The sequence below is a fragment of the Microtus pennsylvanicus genome, chromosome 7, assembly GCF_037038515.1.
Source record: "Microtus pennsylvanicus isolate mMicPen1 chromosome 7, mMicPen1.hap1, whole genome shotgun sequence".
Classification (NCBI taxonomy): Eukaryota; Metazoa; Chordata; class Mammalia; order Rodentia; family Cricetidae; genus Microtus; species Microtus pennsylvanicus.
In genome coordinates this window covers 51,021,554-51,027,441 of record NC_134585.1, presented here as the reverse complement: position 1 = coordinate 51,027,441, position 5,888 = coordinate 51,021,554, and positions in this window count along the sequence as shown.

The following is a 5,888-nucleotide window of genomic DNA, read 5'->3' as shown; positions in this document are numbered from 1 at the left end:
AAAAATTGGCTTAGCTTTATTCTTTTGGGGGCTTGGGACTGAAACGCCACTATGCACTGACACGTTCTTTGACACTTTCGGAATCCACTCGAATTCTTGAAACTATCCTTCGAGATCATCTGATTGAACAAACTCCGTCAATTTACAAGTTTGGAAACTGAAGCCCAGAGAAAGGAGGTTGCTTTAGCTGCAAAGTGCAAAGGTCCTGATTATTACGGGTATTCCAATGGACCACCTCTACACTAACTAGGTACCCAAGCAACTTGCACCAGCCCCATGGCAACCCTCAGATTCTTGAGTCACCCCTGGGCTTTTGTTTTGTGTTTTATATTGCTGTTGTTTTGTCTCATGCCTGCAGCATGAAGTTCAGGATTAGGTGAACTTGAACACTAAGCCTCTGCATCCTCCTGCTGCTGGTGTCTCTCACTGATGTCCCATTACACCATGGTTTCCTAGCATGTTTGGTTCTCGGTACCCACACATCCGAGAACTCCTGTCTGTAACTTCCTCACTTTCCTACTGTGTAGCTCTGGCACTTCTCAAGTTTTCCGCAGCTCAGTATTAATGGGTGTTTTTCTTTTTTTTTAATTTCACATTTTTCTCTCGTAAAATATTTTTTCTTCTTGAAAAATCTATATATTTTTGTTACAAATAGTTCTCTGTTCTTTATAAGAAAATTAACAAGTATATCTAACTAAAGAAATAGAATTCCTTAAGGCTGATTTTTAGTTAGAAATAATACATGTTTTTACATTTTTTTTAATTTTACATGTCTGGTTGTTTGCCTGCATGTGTGTTTATGTACTACTTGCATGTGGCACCTAAAGAGGTGAGAAGAGGGCATTGAATACCCTGAAACTAAAGTTATGGATCGTGAGCTACCATGTGGTTGCTGGGCATTGAACCCAGGTCTTCTGGAAGAACAGCCATTACTCTTAACCACTTCTCCATTTCTCCAGCCCTAGGAAAAATATATGTTTTTAGAGAACTTCAGGGCCTATTGTATTATAATCCTTCAGGGGTAGGTAGGACTAGGTAGATCTTCTGTTTTTATGTAAATCACTGCCCTCATTTATAGTTGTATTTATTTATTTATTTGTCTGTCCTCCAGAAAAGTTTTTTTTGCTACAAATAATGTATTAGTTTCACCTTCATTATTTTAAGACTGCAGCTGTCATGTGAATCTGAAATGTCTCTTTTGCCATGTTTATTTAAAAAGTAATCAAATTGGGGAACATTTAAGTGAGAAAATTTGTGTTGAACCTTCAAATTTTTAAATATATATATTTGCAATTGAGAGAATTATACTTTTTGTTCCTATATGCACAAAAACAGATTTTTTTCAAGGCATCTCATGGGGAAAATGCACAATTTTAATATTTGATGATTCAAATATGGGTTTTGACATGGCATGGTGGCACACGCCCTTAATTGTAGTTCTCCAAAGGTAAGAGATAAGAGGATTGAAGTTCAAGATCATCTTGGCTCTTTGGTAAGTTCAGAGCCAGCCTGGGCCTCATGGAAGACCTTGTCTCCAAACAAACAAAATATTTGGATAGTAAGCCATTCTCTGCCCTGGCTAAACCAAAGCGCCTCCTTGGTGATTGCCGGAAAACTACGTATTGTTACTGAGTGCCAGTTGATGCGGAAGAAAGCCTGGCCCTGAAATCTGAGAACCTCCCTCAAAGTCTGGGATCCTTTAACAGAACAGACTTTGACACTGTAGTCTACTCCTCTGCATCGCTAGGCTGTTTCTTTATATGAAGACATGGAGGAACCACTACTCTGTAGGAAGATTTGAGAAGCTGCTACTCTTCATACGTTTACCTAGTCTGTATCTGTTATGCCCCAGATCATGGAGTCCCCACAAAACCAACTAGGAGACCAAGTCCTGTAAGTAAGAGCAAAGAACCTGTTTCTTTCACAAGTTTGCAAACTCCATCTCTCCATGTGTCCAACGTATTGGAGTGATTGGACAGCCCTGAGCTCAGTAAGGGTTGGGTTTTTGTAGTAGCAAAGGTGGGGGTGGGGGATTTCTAAGGTTCAGAACTCCTGATTGGCTAACATTTGTCTAGGTTCTGGTGAAAAGCGATGGGTGTGTGATGGCAGGTAATTCTATCTACAGTGATTGGTAAGTTAGGAATTTCCTTTGGATGGTCTGTTTCTGGGTGGTGCCTGGGTGGTCCCAGTTTGTGGTTTTTCTTGCAACCAGGTATTGCCTTAGGGTAAACTACTGAGACTCGGGCCCCTATTGGGCTTGTCATGGCTAGGTCCTACAGTATCCAAGGGCCCATTATTTCGATATCTTATTTTAAAAAAATAGATTTGCTTTTCCCTGAGTGTAATTATTTCCTCATAGTCCATGGTTGGAAATGCTTTTTTCAGACTTTGTAACATAAGCACCTGCACTGGTCTGTCTCACCATGAACTTTTTCTTGGGATAATTTCTTTCAGTAGCTGGGATGCATCACTAAATAATATAACCTTCAGCTGCTCCTTCTGTCTACACTATAGAGAGTACACTATACCCACCCATTTGTTCTGACCTGTGCTCTCCCTGCATTTCCACCTCCTCCTCCATCAGATGCTCAGCTTTCTGCTTATTTCAGACAAGTTCCACTGCATGCGCATCATGCAGCCCTCATTCTGATCACCCCACCCATCCTTCATTCTTGTTGGCTAATTAGGTCCAGATTTTGTCTATCAGAAACTTTCAGGAACTATAGCACCCGTGGGTCCCATTGCTTCCCCTACTAAGTGGATAAAAATGCCATTTTGCCCTACATGGGAGAGCTAGCCGAAAGCAGGGACTCTAAAAAACATCTCCTTTAACAGAGGATGTCTGTTAAATTGGAAGGGTTTTCTCTTTTTAGCGAAATGGAGAGAAAAATATTTATGGACAGATGATTATATTTTATTTTCCTTCTATCTTCAGAAGATGATGCTGAATTGTAGTAATATGGGTGGCGGGGCTGCGTCCCCAACACCCCAGCCACCTGCTCGGCTAGCTTTTGCCCCGAAATAATTACACAGACACTGTATTCATTTAAACACTGCTTGGCCCATTTCTATCTAGCCTCTTCTAGGCTAGCTCTCGCACCTGGATTAGCCCATTTCTTATCATCTGTGTAGCACCGGTCTTACTGGGAAGATTCTAGCCTATGTCCATCCTGGGTCGGAGCTTCATAGTGTGCGTCTGCCCGGGAGCTGGGAGCATGGCGTCTCTCTCTGAGGTGTCTGCTCCCGAGAGAAGAGCTGTCGAGTCTGAGCTCACTTCCTCTTCCTCTCAGCGTTTTGTTCTGTTTACTCCTCCCACCTATCTTCTAACCAATGAAATGGGCCAAGGCAGTTCCTTTATTAGCCAATGACCTTCCTCCATCACTGAATAGAACCCCGAACTTCATTAAGGTATTTACCGAATGCTCAGCTTCCCACTGAAAAGATATTGGTGTCAAGTGTATTATAATCTTTTAAAAATACCATCTTCACCCGTTAAAAGCCTTCCACGATGGACAGGCAAGATGGCTTTGTGTATGCAGGCACCTGCTGCCAAGACTGATAGACAACCTATAACTCACATGGTGAGAAGAACAGACTCCTGTGACCTCCATCACATACTCATTCCCCCACACACATTAAAAGGAAAATAAATGCTTCCCATATAGGCTAGGATTTGGGTAGTTATAAATAATACAACACTTAATTAGTTGACTAATAGCTAAAAAAAATCTGACGTGATTACATCATTTTAGAGAGCGTCTGGAAATTCAGCTTCCATTTAAACCAGACAGACAAATGCACGTTTGCCCCGACTCAAGTGTCTTGGCATTTCTGAACTGTAAGGAGTACATGATAATTTTTCTCTCCCTGTACTTTACCCCCGACAGGCTGCTGTGATTGCCCATAGCAGCAGGAGCCACTTTGAAGGTTTGATTAAAGCAGCTGAAGATGCTTAAAGAGATCTGTTTGCTGAAAATACCTGGTAACAAACAGGAACCTGTGAGCAAATAAAGTATGCTATCCTGAATTTTAAAAATAAGTGCTTTTAAATGCCTGATTGAGTTAATGGTTATTTTCTATCCAGTTATAGCTTCAAGATAACAAAAAGTTAGAGATTTTTTTTTGTAAATTTTACTGTTCATCGTGGAATTTGAAATTGACTTGGAGTGTTGGGTTTGAAGTATTCAATACTAGCAAAGAGATAGTTATATTTCATGGCTATAATTTTTTTGTTTTATGAGTATTCCCAGTGTTACAGTAAAACGCCTGAGTGGCGGCAGTGGGCAGCAGGCCATGAGATACAGCGGGCCAGGAAGGCAGCCATGCAGAGTGAGGTTGGATATTTATTTAATGGGTTATGGAAGGGAAGGGAAAAGAGGAAAGGGGAGAAGGGGAAAGAGCAGAGAAAGGCAGAGAGAGAAAGAGAAGAGAGACAGGAGTGGAGTAGTGGGGAGAAGTGAGCGAGGCAGAAGCTGCCACTTCGGGAGAGAGACGGAAAAGGAAGGAGCTCAGACTGGAAGCAGAAGGAAGATCTGCTTGCCTCAGTGGACCAGGGAGGGAGTGGGTGGGGCTTGTCTCTTGAAAGGGCAGGACAGGCCATTACACCCAGTTCACCCAGTTATTCTTTGCACAAGCTCACTGGCAGAGGGATGGCATTCAGCATTCAGCTGCAGAATGGGAGAGTCTGACACCACCCCTGCTTTGATTCCTGCGCTGTCTGGCTTCCTTCATCTCATCCTGTATGGGGTTGGCATGCCATTTTCTGCCCCTGTCGCCTCTCCTAGCTACCAACTCTTTAAAACTTGGTCTTCAAGGCTTGTTCACTGTCACTATGAAGGAACACAGTTTCTGTGACTTCTACACTGAATTGGCCATCCCAAACCCATAGTAGGCATCTAATATATATTATTGTGTTCCTGTTGAGATCATTTCAGGTTTAACTTGACTCTGAGATTAAGATGCCCCAGCTAAACTTAGCTTCTGTTAAACTAACTGCTTGCTTATGCAGCCCTCTCTGCATCTGCTAAGCGAGATGCCAAGATGTGGGGTTTGCCTTTAAAAGCCCTTTGGTCTAAATGGTCAGGACTACACTTAGGTCCTGAATACCTGGATATAGTCTCAGCTGAATAGAATAAAGACTTTCAAGTGGTCTTCTCCCTTTGGCCCTTAAATATAGGATTAGACTTCAAATATCCCCTTTCCCTGAAGGTAGAGGCCTTTCAGGACTAATAGGAGGGAGGGGAACTTGTACTTTTTAATAGAACTGAAAACATTGTGAATGATAAAGGAGAAAACTTAATTGGAGCTTAATCATAATAGTGGAAAGGAACCAATATTTTTAAAAAATTCCACTTCTCTTTCCTACAGCAGAACAGGACAGAAGAAAATGTAAAACTACCTACTCCAGGAATAGATGAAGAACACGGAAATACTCAGCGGGGTATCAGCACATGGTGGCTGCTCCCTGACATTGCAGGGTTAAGACCTTCATGTAAGGGCCCTGGCAGACATGGAGATATTGCACCTCTCAATTTGACTATCAGAAACAATGGACTCCAAATAAATGGGAATTTCCCCGGGAATCTCAAACTAGGAGAAGGAAAGGCCCCAACCAGGGGTAGGGGTAGGGGATGGGGGTGATTCACCTCCTTAAAGAGATTTCACATCGCTCTAACAATGTGTCAGGCTACCTTGCTGGACAAGTCTCTATTGGAGTGGACCACACCTTGGCCAGGACTGCTTAAATGTGCATCCCCGGCCCTCTGTTTTTTGTTTTGTTTTCTGACACAAGGTCTCACTATGTAGCACTAGCTGTCCTTGAACTCAGTGTATGGACCAGGCTGGCCTCGAACTCATGGAAGTCCGCCTGCCTCTGCCTTCTGAGTGCT